Source organism: Peromyscus maniculatus, chromosome 3 (assembly GCF_049852395.1).
Source record: "Peromyscus maniculatus bairdii isolate BWxNUB_F1_BW_parent chromosome 3, HU_Pman_BW_mat_3.1, whole genome shotgun sequence".
Taxonomy (NCBI): domain Eukaryota; kingdom Metazoa; phylum Chordata; class Mammalia; order Rodentia; family Cricetidae; genus Peromyscus; species Peromyscus maniculatus.
The window spans coordinates 99,311,351-99,329,795 of record NC_134854.1 but is presented as its reverse complement, the minus strand read 5'-3'; the positions used below and the strand labels follow the sequence as shown (position 1 = coordinate 99,329,795).

Here is an 18,445-nt window from a genome sequence, read left to right as displayed (position 1 = left end):
AAGTTATAATAACAACATTGGCCCCCTGGCAGCATACACTGTGCTTGGAGCTCGTGGTGACTTCAGCATTATCAGAATGTGGATGGCATTACATCTGTTATGTCTGAAAAGTGCTAGGCAATGGTGCTAATTTATAATGCAGGAGGAGGGAGGTGAAGAAAGACGGGCGATGAAAAATAGCACACAGTAGGAGAGAGTCAACTAAATGGTAATTTGTTAAGTTGTATTCACACCATGCAACAAAGTGCTGTCACAGGTTTCTGGTTTGCTTTATAAATCAACGGTATGTTTTGCTCATCTAGAAACGTGGACACCGGACAGCTCTAAAGAGGCCTTTTTTTTTTTTTTTTTTTTTTTTTTTTTGGAGAGAACATGTTTATAAGGGTTATATGATAAGGGGTGAGTGTACGGGTGGAGTGACTGAAGGCCTCTGGCTGGACCTGAACTTTAGAAGACAAAGGGCATGGGCAGGAGGCAGAAGCCCATAGAAGCAGAAGATTAGATCATTCATTTGCCACTCGCAGAGGAAGAGCAGAGAAAAAGCAGGGCAGATGGTGGGGAACCACACAGAGAATGGCGCTGAGAGTGAGCACAGATGCTGCTCAATCGCGAACACTTTGAGAGCTTGCGTCTTTCCGAAATTTAAGCAAGCAAAGCATTGCCTTTCCCTTGCCTTCATTTCCGTCCTTTTGCCAGCATCGTACCACCAATATGTATTTATTTCACTTATCTCTCATTCCATATTTTCATTCCATAGTATATGATTAGTACCCTAGGTTGGAAAGAGTGTGCTTCTCCATAACAAAACAACAAAAGTTTACAAGATGTCTAGACACAGCCTTGAGGACAGAGAATTTATATCAGCTGATAGAAATTCCTAAGCAGGTATAAACTTGGTATCCATGGAGACCTTTTCCAGGACTCTTGCTGATGGCAACTCAAGTACCTTTTGTGAAATAGGCTCCTGTTCCCCTGTGGTCTACAAAAATCTTCCCTGTGCTTTAAGACATCTCTGGATGACTTAGATTAGCTAATACAATGTAAATAAGTGCATTGTTACACGATATTGTTTAGAAAATAATCATACAGAAAGTCTATGCATTTCATACAAATACAACTTCAAACATGTTTTTCCCTTCTTGATTGATTGAATTCATGCCTCGAGAGATCAAAGATACAAAACTACTGTTCTTACAATATCTTGGAGAGAGTCCCAGCCTCCACCTCATCCTTCCATTCTCCCTCCTTAAAGAACAAATTTTTAGTAATTCAGTCCTGATTTTAAAGCCAGTGTGGACTGTTTTGGTCAGCTCTGGAATTTAACTGTGGTTAGCAAAAAAAGTTGGTGTGAGATTCTTGCAAGAAAAAAAAAAGTTACACCATAAGGTTTGGTTTGGGCTTTCATTTGTAATTTTTAAATAAAATCTCTGTGGCTGGAGAAGGTACCACAGTCCTATGATAGCAGCACTCTAGAAGTTGAGGGGAGAAGAGGATAAGTCCCAGGCCAGCCTTGGCTATATGGCAAGACTCCAAATGACAATTACAATAGCAGTAAAGTCTCCAGCCACTGCTTGCTGTTTCTCGCCAGTGGCACTGAGTTTAACAAGTCATCGCCACAACTCTGTGGGTGAAAACAAGACAGATTTCATAACTTACACTTTGGAGATGAAAGGTCACACATAACCTAAGTAGACCAAAACAAGAATGTTGAGGGGGGCTGTAATTATCAGAGTCTCTCAGATTTTTCTTCTAATTGGAGGCCATCTACAGCCTTGGCTCATGGCTCCTCTTCCATCCTCAAGGCCAGCAGGAGTAAGGCAGGCCTTGGCAAGCATCTGTATTTCTTATTTGTTGTTCATAAGATAGGTTCTCCCCTTTTAAGTGCTTGTGATTTAGTTGGGGCCCACCTGTATAAAACAGACAACTTCCCCATCTCAAAATCTTTACTTCCATCATATCTGCAAAGTTCTTTTCACTGTTCAAGAATCCTGTATATAGCCATAGATTTGGCGATGGACCTCTTTAGAGCAGCGCCTTTTATAGGCACTAAGTATAACCAGTTCTGACATGTGTTCTGTACCTTTAGTCACTTGTTTCTCAGCTCAATTTCCAGCACTGCCAAGACTGGTCAGATATTTCTACAAAACCAACTGTTGATTCTCTTTTCTAATTAGTTTTACTTAGTAGCCTGGTCAGCCTTCACTTAGGTACTAACCTTGCTATATACAGAGAGAATTCTGAGTGAAAGTTTTGATTCCTTCAGGATCCTTCCATAATTCCTCATATCTGACTCTCTTTGTCCCCACAATTTCTGCAGATTTTGCCAGCCGTCATCAAATTTTTCCTTCCATGGCTGGAGTACTGAGTCCTAAGAAACCCTCAACAGCAAATCTCTGAAGACTTTCACCTCCACCAAGGACCAAACCAGGACTCGGGGAGGAAAATCAGTTAGGAAAGATTATGTAGAATTGAGAGCCACAGACTGCCAGGCCTATGCCTGGACCCAAGTGATAACTTCATGTCAATATTATCAGACTAGAGAGAATGAAGTGTGGAAAGAACAAGAAAGAGTCCATTTCCATCACCTGGAAGGCAAGTTGTCCTTATCTCTTGAAAGTGCTACAGCGGTTCCCACAGTGACTTTAAGAGTTTCATAAGCAACCTGGTGGTGGTGATGGTGACACATGCCTTTAATACCATGACCTGGCAGAGAGAAGCAGGTGAATCTCTGAGTTTCAGACTAGCCTGGTCTACAGAGTGAGTTCCAGGACAGTCAGGGCTACACAGAGAAACCCTGTGTCAAAAAAAAAAAAATGTGTCTCCCCCAGTGAAACCTTGTCATTCATGCTCACAGTCTACACTATTCAGAACTTTAAACCAGAAATCAGATAGCATTTTCCTGGCCCACTTTGACAAAAGACACTCATTACAGTGCTCTCTTTATTTGGCCAAGAGTTTTCAAGAGGAGATAATCCATAAAAATAGAAATGGAGATCTGCAACTTAGCTTAGGAAAAAAAGCAAACTTTGGTAAGAGTTTATTCACATGTCTGACTGATATTGAAGTCCATCCCAGCACATATTAAATCCTCTCCACCTTATCAGCTTGGTGTCCAGATTTACTTGCTCCCCTTCCCATCACACATGTTTATTCTCTACTCACTATGTATGCATTGAATTGGAGCTGAGGACAGGTGAGCTGTGGTCCCTGAAAGTCCTACTGAGGAACTGAGTTTTAATTTGGATGAGGAGCTGAATCTCACATCTTTGATTCAACCATTTGCCTTCTACCCTCCCATCTGCAATTTCCTTCATTCTTCCTTGGTTTCAAATGTGGAAAAATAGTTCTAGTATGTTCTAAACTTCAACCATCATCTCCTGATTCACCTTAGAGTTGGGAAGTAGACACCATATACTATTCGGGAAAACTTGAGAATATGAAGAGTAAACAATGTAATTTTTGAGAAGTAAAAAATGCTTTATTGACTGTTTGAGTGAGTAGGACTTATCTATATATTCTAAAACTTCAACACTCCAATGCACAACCAAGTGACTAGACAGGCACTCTAATTACAGTAGTTTATCTGCAAACAGAATGCAGTTTGGTTTATTGAGAACCCTCAGAGTTTGGAGTGTGTGTCAATATAACCAGACAAGGACATCTTTTACTTCTCCAGGGCTAGACATAAAGTCAAGGCAAGATGAGAGCCTGATTAATTAGCTACACAAGATCCCGTCTACGGGGATATAATTTAGCACAAAAGCATTTTTTTTTTTAGAATGTGCGAAGCCCTGGCATCAATAGCTGGTGCTGGAGAGAGAAAAAAAGAGAGGAGAGTCTTTCTAGACAGTAGGGTCAGACCCAATGAGAAGTTTATTGTAATTCAAAATGGCCATTGAGCACACAGAATTCTCTTTGTGGGGGATTTATCTTTGGAATCTACAGTTGTGAATATTCATGGAGTCAGGAAATTTCAGGGGTTGCTTGGAGCTAATCTGAAATAACTCTCTCATTTTCACACAACCCAGGAAATTTCATTATTTTATACAGAAAGATTTGATGGTTTGACATCAATCATGTCTCACCTGCCTACAACTGGCAAGACTGACATAACAAGGGAGAACTTTGCTCTGGAACTCCAGTCTCCTTCTACTCTACCATAACCTAGCCTTAGCCAAGCAACCTCATTTTTTGTCTGAAAAAAAGAAAAAAAAGGCTCCTATCACCTAACCATTAGGATTTAACCCTTTGTTTCCATCCTTCCTCTTTTCCTCTTTACCCCTCTTCTGTCTCACTAATGAGAATATACTTTCAATGTAGCCCCTGTATAAATTGAAGAATCTACCTTATTTTGCTACTGAAAACTTTGAATGGGGTGTGGTGCCCCACTGAAGAGGGCAGCCTTCTTCTGCTGGGTTCTTGGAAGACTCACCTAGCTTTTCGGCTTTGGGTTTTCTTCATAATGGAATGACAGGGTTGAGTCCCTCTCATCTCTAAGGCTCTTGATGGCTCTGGGTTTTGTAGAAGGTCATTTTCCTTTCTCTCCCCCAGCTTTTTGGCGCTTGCTTTTCCCATAGCCAGCTGTTAATCATTAAAAATGAAGACGCTACTCCAAGTAATGTCTGGCTGCGAGGACACGATCTGAATACTTCCACTCTGACCTCTAAATCAGTCTGCACATCTTGCCTGTAGAACAGAGTCAAAAGGGGTAAGGAGAGAGACTAGGGGCTTTAATTACGTTTTTAAACAATGGCTTTCTATTAAAATGGTATTTTTCTACACCTCTGGAAAATTACATTGTAGACGAGATAAATGCAGCCTCTTATTTAAATTAAGGTTATCTTTAGACTGCTAATCTCATTTGCTGTTTAGCAATTTTAATTCAAGTCAAAGCCATGTAATTAGTGCCCTCAGCCAATTGCCTTACCATGCAGCTTTGTAGCTGTATTTACTGCTGTTAAGACAAGGCTGCTCACATGGGAAGTGTAAGTCAACATACTAAATTATTAAAGGTGACATCTATCAATAGAGACTCCTCATGCATGCTGATGCTTCTAAAGAAAAGGCTGTCCACCACCATGCCCAGTGAATGTTGCCACCATGGGTGGCCAGTGTAAGTAAGCTACTGATATTTTTAAGCAGAGAGAAATTAACTAGATATCTTATTCTTGTAGCAAGCATGGTAAAGTGAGTGCATCAAAGAAGCAAAGAGCCTGGAGTCTGGATGTTGGTCTGATGTTGGAAAGTCATTGGAATATAGTCCATCATTTACTGAGTACCTGTGTAAGTGGGACATTGTGCATACTCTACCTGACCTAAGAAGTCAGACCCTGTCCATCTCCATATTACAGGTGCAATATTGAGGCCCAGAGATGTTAAATTAAGCTGTCACACAACTAATAAGTAAAGTCCATAGGAGTCTTAGGTTTTCTGAGTCTGAATCCCAGTACTGTAAGATATTTGGGACAAGTTGAACATAATTTAACTTAAAACACATGATGTGAGGGTATGATGTTGTTTTTACAATAATGTGTACAAGTATGTGTGTGTGTGTTCAGAGGGGATGTGGTGTGTGTGAGAGCATAAATATCTATATACAATAGTCATCATTTGAGAAAGCAAATATCTAAAATTGGCAAAATAAAATTAATAAGAAATTTACAGGTCAGAGTTCCACACATCTGTCTCTTTCTCAGGTTAGCTGACATGTTTTTATTCACTAATTTCCCTCTTCCTAGTATGTATGTGTGCACTTTTTTATTGTGGTGTGACTTTCTTCCCTTTACTCTTCTGTGCTATTATAAAATAAATAGTATGGTCTTTTTCTGTCTAATATCCAAAGCATTCTTTGTTCAGAAACACATCTGCCCCAGAGATTTTGACCATGACATTGGGGAGAAACCACTCTGTATTTCTGTTCTTAGAGCTTATAATCCTTCAATAAAAGTTCAATCTATACTCTTGAAATGCCAAGCGATCTTTTATTTACTCATGCATAGAAAATGTGTGTTAATATCTACTTACAATTGGTATTGATGATATTAGTTCTTAATATTCATGAATATTTGTAATCAACAAACTGGGCTACATATCTTTGTGTGTATGCATGTGTATGTAGATATGTGTGTGAATGTTATACTTTAGATTCCTGCTTTGAAAAAAAGGCTATATTCAGAATTAAATTAAAACTCATTTTTCTTTCTAGTACCTAGCAGCACCTTAATGAAGCAGTTCTGTTGTCTATCATAGTTTGTATACATTAAGTTCCTTGACAACAATGGATTTATCTCCTTTTCATTCCCCTGAGCCATGAGAAGACTTCTTACTTGAAGCCTCTCCAGTCTGTGAAACTTAGTTTCATAAAAGACTGGGTAACATTATCTTACATACTAATACCCTTCTAGTATTATTCTCCTTATATTGAATTCATTTCAACTGCTTTTCTTCATCCCATTAGGAATATAAGCATTTTTACAGACAAATCCATTGCCTATTTGGAGAAAAATGTACCATTCAGAACATTTCTGAGAAAACATTAGCATTGTAAATTTGGCTTTTATGTCTGTGGTGGGGGCATCTAACAGCATGTAGACAACACCCATTCAATATTTTGCTTTGTGAATCTTGATCTAACAAATTGGAAAGGTAAGGAGAATAATTCCATTTGGTTGAGGAAAGGATTTATTCATTCTGACAATTCAAGCCAAAACATGGGGTCTCTGTTCTCATGACTGACCCTGCAAGGCTTGTAGAGATGAGGAGAGGTAAGAGCTTGTCCCAACCCATGATGGAGAGCTAAAACATCTACTACAATCTAAAGAATATGATTTCATAGGAGACTGGTACAAAGAGAAGTCACTTATGTTTGTACTCAAGCCCAAGTAAAACTAGGAACTCTACGTGGCTCTTCCTCACACTTACAGAGCATCACAGAAGACATTATTCACTGTTTTGCTTAGCAGCTCAGAAGTTGTGTTGCTTTGGGAACCACAAGTCACAACATAAAGAGTGTTGAAAGTGGGGTCTGCACATTTTTATCAAGACCTCTTTGCATTCCCAAAACAGCAGAAATCTATCTTTATAGAACAGTGAAGAAAAAACTGTTCTCTTGAATATTAGGAGATATGTTATTTTGTGTGTGTGACAGAATGCTGAAATTATTCGAACATGTCATTTTAACTGATCTTAATCTTTTTTTGTAAAATGAATGTAATTACATACTTTTCTGACTGAAAAGCTGTTAAAAAGATAGATTCAGATTAAGTTTATAAAGCACACTAATCTTTTTTGGTAAGCTGTCTGAGGACAGCTGGGTTCCTCCTTATTTTACTGAGGTTTGGGTCTCATACTTTTCATCTGCTGATTCATGTGCTACCCATGTCTGAGACTAATCCCACTGCTATTGACAGGGTTTCAAGTCACTGTTTTTGACAACTCAACATGTTATCACTCATGTTATTTCCTCTGAGATTTTAACTCTGGTCATGGACAATAACCACACTATAGGTTATATTCAGGCACAGAAATTTGCATTGCATGCCAAGGATCCAAATCTCTTGTCAACGAAAACACATTTTGTAGGAAAATCAGTCCTGCTTTGCTGTTATTTGTATAATCTTGCCACTGCCGGTTTTCCACAACCCCAGTTCCTACCAACTCCCTCCTAGTGACTAAGTTTGAATTTCCTAGTGGAGATTTTCACTCAGTCTCTGAAACAGCTAATGATCACTCTTTTCTGTACTTCTCAGAGGCCAGCTGCTGCCATGTCTGGCCAAGCCAACACCATCTCTCTCTCTCTCTCTGAATGACTGCAGCAATCCCACCCCACTTCCTCTGCTGCCTCCCACCACAACACATTCTCATTTCCAGAAAGATCATTTTAAAAAGCAAATTGGATTATGTGGCATCTGTGTAAAAATGGCCTTCTGTGGCTTCCCAGTTCAAGTCCTGAATAATAGTCCTGGACCAGATCTAATCCTTACAGGCCGTTTTCTTTCGTACTGACAGTTTGCAATACTAAAGTCCACTGCCATTTTTTCTGGTTCTGTGTCCTGCACCCACATTATTTCCTGTAGCTGACATCTATTCATCTTAGGTCTCTGGATGGACTATTCCTTTACAGCATCCTATTATGTTCTCACTGATATCTATATTCCAAACACTCATCACAATCTGTAATTGGTTATTTATGTGTGTGTGTCTGAGGTAATGACTGCTCAGGTGAAAGGGTCAGTAAGGCAGGGCTATCCAATCTTCTTCCCCACTGCATGTTCAAATCTTACAAAATTGCCTCATCTATACAGTAGCTTCATTGGTAGAACTCATGTTTAACAGATTAGATGATCAGATTGTCTGCTGGGAATATACTGTGTTCTATCTTGTTTCCCTTATCAATAATAATTATTTATGATAGTCAAATCTTATGCAAACCATCCAAGGAACATACATTACCCTGAAACCTCACAGCCCTAATAAAAGATTCATGTTGAAGCCAGAACTCTATTCAGACTGACCCTAAAATGCCTCCTCTTCTCCACCTGTTTCGTTTCTTCCAGAAAACCCATCTTATACTGATCAAACGTTCTTATTGTCAACAGAAGTCTGCCATGGGGGTGTCACCAAGTGTTAGCCTTATTCTTGGTGTGGATACTGAGTACAGTGAGCCTCACATTTAGTCTCTCACCCTAGTATGGAACTGTCTAATTGTAATGAAAAGTCTCAGTGACTCTGAGTCATAAGCTAGTGGAGAAGCATTATTTTTGTAGTCTAGGGATATGCTAACAGTTGTTCATTTGAACTTAGCCCAAAACTCCCATATTTGGGAGGTGACAAGTACATAAATTATTTGATATAAGACCCAAGGGAGAATATATTCATATATGTATATATATATATATATATATATATATATATATATATATATATGTGTGTGTGTGTGTGTGTGTGTGTGTGTGTGTGTGTGTGTGTGTGCTTGTGGTCATTCCACCCCTACATGCATCCTGCCAAGTGATATTTCTTACTATGGTGATAGCCATCCTGAAATACTTGTCATGTTCACAATATGAGACAATGTTTACCAAAGGATTAGCTGATACTTTGAAGTTTATAATAATCCATTCCCACTTACCACAAATCATGCATGTGGATTAAGCTAATTAGAAGCAATACACTCAACTAGAGAAGGAACTGGGTTAGAGTCCACCAAAGACTCACCATTGTTTAAATTCAAGTATGATAGGAGAGCCTCTATAACAACGCAGGAAGTGAGTCCGCCAGTTACATCATAACTGTCTCCCCTCATACCCTTGTTTGATGTCTTTACTCTTCCAGATTTATAGGAACATAGAGAGTTCAGAAAAGCGGCTTGCTTCCAAACTGATTAAATTGTGTGTAATAATGTACATGAGAAGGTGAAAGAAATTCTTATCAAGGAGGCTAAAGAATAAAGTGAATAAAAGCTGAGTCCTAATAAAATACAAAGTATTATTAACTAGAAGGTGTCTTTTTGAGGAGAACTAAACTGTGCTTAATAATCCAAATAATCCATAGCATTCACCTCTCTTTACTTATGACTGCCTTTTACTCTAATTTATTTTAACAGTTTGCTTTTCAACTTTCAGTGTGAGTGATTGTTTTTAACCAATCAAATTAGAATCAAATTTTCAAGAGAAATGCCACAATATAGAACAATATATTCTTTCTGGAATTTAAAATATGAAGCATCTCTCATTGCTGAACTCACTAATTTTATGACCCGCCCCTCATCCCAAAGTGCTTGGGAGAGGATTTATGTTGACTCTATCCCTGAGGCTTATTGTCCATGATGTCATTGCTCATTATTATGTTTACTGATTTATTTCTCATATGCTCAACACCAGTTTTGTTTCATTCTTTCCCTTGGAAAAGTGATTCTGCCCTTTAGAACTTCATACATCAGAGTAACGGTTCTAAGCTCTTCAATGTGGAAAAGTCAAGGCAGTCACTGCTGTGATCTTGCCTGCTCTAGCTGTTGGATAGTAGCAACTTGATCCTTGAAACAAAAGACAGAGTTAAGACTAAGGTACATTTAAAGGGACACCATGATTTTGTGTGCTGTGGCGTACCTCCTTATTGATATGGCAACTTAACTACTATTTCAGAAGTCATCCAGCCAGAATAATTGCAAGTATTGCTGGTGTCAGTGATCTGTTAACAAGTCTGCTGTTAGACCCAATTTGTACAGAATAAGGAAGGCATCAGTAGTCATTGCATGTGAGATCCAAAATGAAGAGGTGGGTGAATCATTCCAGAAAAGAAAAGAACATGAAAACGTCTGAATTCCAGATGCCTTAGAACATATTGCTGAGCAGTCATTGGCACTATTAATTCTGGTCAGATGCAGATGTAGGCTTAAAGTTGGCCCTTTCTGGAACAACTTGCTGCTGGTCAGAAAGGTTAAGGGTCATTGATTATAATTAGATGTGGCCTTAGCAGGTAGACGTGTTACCAGGAGATGGGGATGTTTCCTTCCAACCCACTTAGGAAAAAGTATAGACAGTGAGACTAAGAACTGTGAGAGATCTGGATGGCTCCTCTTCCCTCTTTCAGAAACCTCTACCAGGACCTCACCCAGCCTCTTTCTAACCACCTATGGAACTAAACATTACTGTCAACTTTCTTAGATACTTGAAGAAATAAGCTAGTATTTCTGATTTCCCTTAGTTACACCCAGGAAACCAACCTCTTCAGATCCCTAAAGACATTTTCAGTGTTTTAAGCAACATAATGTCATTCTTTATTTATGACTACCAACTGGTTTTGGCTATAGAAGATTTCGGAGTAAAAATTAATCAGCAATACTTTCCCACATTGGCCTCTGGAAGAAGAAAGACCATCAGTGTTTATTAATTTGCCTTGTGCCAGACAATGCACCAGTTACTTTATGCAAAGTATATCCTAAGTCTGTTCTATTATTATTTTTCTAAATAGAAGTCCATTGAAAGGTGGCATAATTTTATGAGTCTCAGGGAGCTGTCAAACTCTTTAATTCCCATATCTATTGTTTTATCTGTAATCAATATGTTGTGCTGCATGATCAATATAGTTCACAGTAGACCAATAAACACTATTCCCCATTATACAAGCATATATGTGTGGATGTGAACACAATCACAAATATTTTGAATAAGAGAATGTTTTCTCTATCTGGTAGCTTTCTTTCTGGATGGCAACTGTCTTAGTTAGGGTTCTATTGCTGTGAACAGACACCATAAACAGTCACCACCGCAACTCTTATAAAAGAAAGCATTTAATTGTGGGTGACTTATAGTTTCGTAAGTTTAGTCTATTACCATCATGGAAGGAAGCACGGTAGCATGCAGGCAGACATGGTGCTGGGGACGGAACTGAGAGTTCTGCATCTCTATCCACAGGCAACATGAAGTGAACTGTGACACTGGGTGTAGCTTGAGCATAAGAGACCTCAAAGCCTGGATCAACAGTGGCACACTTTCTCCAGCAAGGCCATACCTACTCCAACGAAGCCACACCTGTTAATAATGCCACTCCCTGTGGTCCAGGCATTCAAACACATGAGTCCATGGGGACCATACCTATTCAAATCACTACAGGAGCCATCAGGCTGGAGGACACTACTAAGAATAGAACTGTAAAGAGGAAGAAAGGCATTTCTGTTCCAAACATGGATTCAACAGACTTTGAATTTGGGAATATTTTGTCATAATTCACAAGGTCCACCGATTTCTCTTGAAAAAGCATTCTGAAAACATGCCAAGGTCCTTCATATCTCAAATGCAAGACTGATGTTATGGTTTTGGTGTGATCTTTCCCTTCCTGGGTTATTTTCAAGAGATGTTTTTGCCGAGTCGATGTTATTTTCCTAATTGCCCAATTTTCTTTTCTCTGTTAAACACTAATTAAAGAATGAGCCCAGAACTGCCACCTTTTGAGAGACAACATTAATCTCTTGCCCTCTGAATATTTTAATGGGGCTAATTTATCCCTATTATCTACTCTCTTCACTACCCCTGCTAAGAATGGAAAATGTTCCTTTTCCCTTCCCACTTCATCCCTCTATTGTCCCCCTGCATCATCTCTCTCATCAGTAGGTTTTACATGACTATGTGGACATCTATTTTCGCTGTGACCATGGTATCTACAATACTGAAATTTTCATTTGTCCTCCTTCTTACTCTCATACTTCTATGATCAATATTGCTTTCTTCTCCCTATCACTAATTCTCTACATGCCTCTCACCAGCTGATGAATGCATTGATCATCCATCATCTTACCTGAAATAAGTCTCTAGTTCCCAGAGGCATCAATCTTAGCCTCAAAAAAAAAAAGCACTTGTCAGGAGACCCCCAAATATAAAATTATCATAATTAATTGTTACCACAACCATATAGAATAAAAGATGATGTCAGATAAGCACAAAAAAAGGAGCTCCTACTGTAGTCAAAGGGGCAGAGAAGTCCTCCTGGAGTGGCTGAAGTTTATAATGATTGAACCATTAGGGGGAGTAATGGATGGATTCACAGAGTTTATTTGCACATGTAGAAAGTGGATTCATTTGCATCACTTCATAGTGATAGTGACTCTCCTCACATCTCCATTCTACAACTCAGCACTACTCCCATTAAAAAAATGTTACACGTTACTTCAAAATATCCCTATTAAAAATAGTACAATAATTAAAATAGAGCAAAGGTCAACTAATTAACCCAGGCACAAGCTCTGAAGCAAAGAGCCTGACTTATAAGGCTCTACATTAAAAGCTGCCTACAAGACTTGAGCTGTTTGCATTGGTTTTTAAGGACCTCTTAAAGCATCTCATAAAAGTATGTCACACCCAAAAATGATATTATAACGATATTTTTTTGGTTTTATAATATTCATCACTATTGGATTAGAAAAAGCCAAACCTAAAGGGCCTGATAGTTCTTTGAAGAAATGTGACTTTAACCTTGGGAGGAAAAATGACTCCCTAACACTTGAATAATGAAAAGGAAAACACACAAACCTAATGTAGAAGGCAAATTATCAAATGTTAGCTATAGAGAGAAGTAGACCCAGCAAGTAAGAATAGTGGGAGGTCCTCAGCTGTCTCAATGTCTTTCGCTGTTAACTGTGTGCTGAAGAGTACCACCATTGTCATTAATAAGAAGGCAGCAAACATCACACAAAGCATGTTTTCATTAAAGAAACCCACATTCTAGAAGGTGAGAAAGTTGGGTCACTAGTGATGGGAAATAGCCACAGAAGTTAGAGTGAACTGAACATAATCATCTTCTTAGCAGGAATCAATGTCAGCCAACAAGTGCTAGTTTTATGGGTGATTGTTTGTTCTTTTCTATAAGCTTAGTATCCCTTACAGTTCTCCAGAAAGACAAACTTTCACTACTGAAATTCTTTCTGGATATCCTCAGACACTCCTCACATTGAAGTTGACTCTGTTTCCAATGTGAAAATAGAGGAGTTTGTTCAAAAGGAAGGTGCCTGTGTGAGTTGTGTATGTGTGTGTGCTTTGTGGGTGTGAGATGTAACTATCTATGGAAGAAGCTGTGGAGTGTGTGTGTGTGTGTGTGTGTGTGTGTGTGTGTGTGTGTGTGTGTTATACGGTCTGTATAAGTATACAGGGAGGGCTTTGTATTTATGGTGTGGGGGGGAGGGCTTTCTATGTATGGTGTGTGTGTAGTATGCTGTATTTTCTTAAAGCTAGAGCTTTTTTTTTTAATTGTCTAAGGAAAAAAGAAATGCTTATTAAAAAATCCAAATTTCTAACACCCTGCATATGAATAATAATTAACACTGGGAGGCTTTTTTTAATTGATGCACAACAATGCATTTAAAGCATATTTATAAAGTACTTTATTTGGATCAAGTGGCTTTTGATACAGCCTTTCATGATACAATGAATTATATTGTGCTCACCTTTCTTGTCATGGTAATCCATTTTAAGGGTTTCCTTTTCATAATCTGACTCACAATTGCTTTTCCCCCATAATAATTAGCATATACCTCTTAGTCATACTTAGACCTATTATTTTCCTGCTCAAAGCATGGATGAATGTTAGACCTGAAGACTCACCACTGTACCATCACAAAGAAAAACATGAACTCTTCAGAAGCAGATATGTGTTTTTGGAAAGTGACTGTGAAGCCAACCCTGATCTGCATAACCATTGTTGTTTTCCACACCCTGGAGACTCTTTGTTCCTGTGCATAGTCTAAATGGGGAGAGACATTCATACTATTGAATGATGTGAAGCCTGTGCCTGACTGTGAACTACACATACTATGTGACTGTTGAATATATATTTGTGACATCTTATCACATTTGATGTTGTTTAATGAAAGGTTATCTGTTTTCAAATTCAAATATTTGATGTGCTTTTATAGTAAAACAAGAGAAATATAAAGAAATGTATGCTAATTGGGTGAGAACAGTGTAAGTAAACAGAGAAAGGGTTTCTATACAAATTGGGTTTGGGAAGAAGCTGTGCTGGTTATTTCTGTTTCTCATTGTTATACTGGGACTTATATTCCATTCTCACCTAAGCAGAACACCTCCTCCAAAGAGCTCACCCTGGGTGGTGGTTTGAATACTCTTAAACATCTATAGCATTTCCACCTGAAGTCACTCTGACAAGCCAATTTGTTTTCCATTAATCCCCTATGAATCATGCATTGTTGAACATCTCTAAATGTTGGGTTTATTCTTTTTGGCCATCAGATTCAGAATCTGGTTTGAAAAAAGGCTTGGGTCTTCTCTCTAAGTGTATTCTCGGTACTGATGATGAGTATTTAGGACAGGTAGGGTTGGCATCTGAAGGATCCTATGTTCTAGATTGGGAAGTCTCATGATCTGACTTGTATTCCACTATTATTTCAGTGGATTTTGTAATAATCTACTTAGTTCTGAAGCCCAGTTTTACCTCCTGTTGAGTAAGGACTTAGAAAAAAATTATACATGACTATCCTAAAATGACCTTGTAACATGGATAAGGGAATAGTTTAATACACCTTAATCCACCAAAACAAGTTGTAGTATTCACTGTTTCATTGCAAAGAGATTTGCTAAAGGGTGGGTTCTGTTGATAAGAAGGGGAAAAGATTGGGTCAAGAATGAGAGCCAGAAAAACTGAGACATGATTGTGATGGTTCCATAGAAGTTAGCCATGCCCATGGATTTTTTTTTTTTAACCAAGAAATGGGGGTTCATGTTTCAGGTCAAGATGAGATCAGATTTAATGTGCTTTAAATATGTAAAAGGAGTAGTATATGGTGGAGAAATCAGGGAGTCAGGGAATGCCACATAGTAGTGATCTAGTGGGGAGATGGGAAGTGTTTGGAACAAGGCTTGTGTTCTTACAGATGAGCAAACATGGAGTTGTGAGTAGTGGCGAAGAAGTAGAATTTTTACGAGTTGGAAACTAAGTGATGTGGACAATGCAGAAGTTGGAAGGAGATACTGAGTTTGGTCTGGGACAAGTTGAACTGGAGGGCATGTTGATGGATGTTATAAAAAGGTGTGATATATAGAAGCACGGAGGTGTGGGACTGTAAAATTTGTATATGATAAAGAAGACTTCCCAAGAAAAGAGGAGAATCTGGAGGATAGAACTCTGAGAAAGAGAAGGATTTTAACAAGAAAACTCAGAAAGAATAGCAAGGCATCTAAAAGAACTTGGCTGGAGTTGCAGGCAAAAATATATTGTCAGTGCTGCCACTCAAAGAGAGCACAGATTAGTAAGAACTGAAGTCACCAGGAATGTGTGTGGATCTGCATAAACAGCTGGGAGAAAACTCAAGTGTGTTTCCAGAAAATATCTGCTACCTACCTCCACACTAGGATATATGCAATGACTTTATATACAGAATTATAATTCTGTAAACACACAAGTGTCAGTCAATCTACTCCTTTTTCTACCAAAAACATCATGACTTCTATACAAAACCAATTAACTTCAACATCCCCCCCCCCTTTGTTTTGTTTTGTTTCTAAAACAGAAGTCTTTAAAATTGATTTACCGGCCGGGTGGTGGTGGCGCACACCTTTAATCCCAGCACTTGGGAGGCAGAGCCAGGCAGATCTCTGTGAGTTCGAGGCCAGCCTGGGCTACCAAGTGAGTTCCAGGAAAGGCACAAAGCTACACAGAGAAACCTTGTCCTGAAAAAACAAAATAATAAATAAATAAATAAATAAATAAATAAATAAATAAATAAATAAATAAATAAAATTAATTTACCAAGTCCAGTCAGGGGCTGAAAACATGGCTCAGCCATTAAAATTGCTTGCTGCTCTAGCAGATGAATTGAATTCGTTCCCACTGTGTTGTAACTCCAGCTGCAGGGGACCTGCTGCCCTCTTCTGGCTTCCCTGGGCACCTGCATGCACATGCATATACACATGCACACACTCAAGGACACTCATACATGCAGATAAACAAATAATAAAATATATCTTTTAAAAAACAAACCACTTTGGTCACACACAATTGCAAAGTATAGATGCATTTGTAGATAGATAATGACAGATATATGTAAATATATATATATATATATATATATATATATATATATATATATATATATATATATTAGATGTCAGATGATAAGTAGGTAAATTGTTGATAGACAGGTAGACTGGGGAATAGGTACATAGATATATACAAATAGGCAGACAAACAATACCTATCAAATGTTTGTAGTAAACAAGCTTTACTGCTAACATTTATAATGAAGGCAGCTGTCATAACAAATGTATTGATGAAATCCCAGCTTCCAGCTGAATACGTTCCCAGAACGACACCTTGCATGAGAGGTTCACTTCAGGTAAACCAGACCATGTTTGAAGGACAGAGTTTTTTACTTCCTAAAAATAATAGTGCAAACAGAAGTTCTGCACGCCTGTATCTAGGCCCAGAAGCCCTTTAGGCTCAAGCTAGAGGTGTTGTTTTTGAGCATCTGAGCCTTAGGCATAAATACTTATTTTTCTCTTCACGCAACTTTGGTGATATCTCTAAATAATTTTAACAGATCTATAGTGTTGAATAAAGATGTTGTCCATCTGCATGATCTAACATTCTAATTAATAGGACATCAATTTCGGCAATGAAAGTCCTTTTCTAATACCTTGTGCAAAGCTCCTGATATTGATTGACATGTGTCTAGGAGGACTTTTCTGTGGCCTTTTGTGGGAAATAATTTTGATTGCCTCTGTGTCCATCAATAGGAATTAAATTAAAGAATATTCTAACTATATTATTCTTTTTACTCAAGATAATATTAAGCTACAAAGCTAACAGTGAGGAGGAAGGTAACCATAGATGACATCATGACACACAGACATCTTTGTGATGAATGAAAATGTCATTTAGAGACAAAATCTGTTTCCCTTAAATCTAGCCTTTGGGGGGAATTTTTATTTTGCTGTAAGTTTGGGAGTTCTTGGTAGAGTAAAAATTCAGAATTTATTCTCATTTGAGTCTCTTCTTAATAGTCTAGATTCTCATACTAATGCCCAACATAAAAACAGCATACAACTGGGTGTAGCAGCACATACCTTTAGTCCCAGCAGAGGCAAGTAGGTCTCTGTGAGTTTGAGGCCAGCCTGGTGTACATAATAAGTTCTAGGCCAGTCAAGGCTATATAGAGAGAGTATCTCAAAATAACAGAAAACAAAACAGCATGCTTCAGCACACCACCACAGCTGTTTAGTAAGATATGTTCTGCCACCCTACTACACCTGAAATCTTTTCACCAGTTTCTTTAGCTAACAATTTTGCTAAAGCTGTGCAGGATCAGAAAATAAAGAAGAAGAAGGAGGAGGAGGAGGAGGAGGAAGAGGAGGAGGAGGAGGAGAAAAGGAGGAAGAGAAGGAGAAGGAGAAGGAGGAGGAGGAGAAGGAGAAGAGGAAAAAGAAGAAGAAGAAGAAGAAGAAGAAGAAGAAGAAGAAGAAGAAGAAGAAGAAGAAGAAGAAGAAGAAGAAGAAGAAGAAACAGAAAGCCAGAGCACTAACACTGCCATTTATTTTTTATGTAATTATTGGTTCCTGGTTTTGAAACGATTGGTGGTGTATTACATAACAGCACAGCAAAAACAATGTAGCTGAGAAAAATGAATGTCCACAGAAATTGTGTCTCCAGCAGGTGTTACCTGCTTGGTGTGTTACAGATGAGAAATTTGCTATGCCCACGTGAGAATAAACATTCTTAAATGCATGTTTTATTGCAGCATCCTAACCATATCTGTTGTTTTATTTTATGCATGTATAGGAGAGGTAGTAATGTGGATGCCACAGCACAGGTGTAAAGGTTAAAGGACAGCTTGGAAAAGTTGGTTCTCTTCCCTCCACCATGTGTCTTGAGGGATTGAACTCAAATCTCCATGCTTTGCAGCAAGCACCTTCATCTGCTGAACCATCTCACCAGTACCTGTTCT

At 38.5% G+C, this 18,445-nt stretch overlaps 1 protein-coding gene across 6 annotated transcripts in view; it reads left to right on the top strand.

Moving 5' to 3' along the window:
* The window catches only part of Ctnna2 (catenin alpha 2), a 1,144,108-nt gene that overhangs the window by 650,424 nt on the left and 475,239 nt on the right, over nt 1-18,445 (top strand). The gene's annotated exons all lie outside the window — the stretch shown is intronic.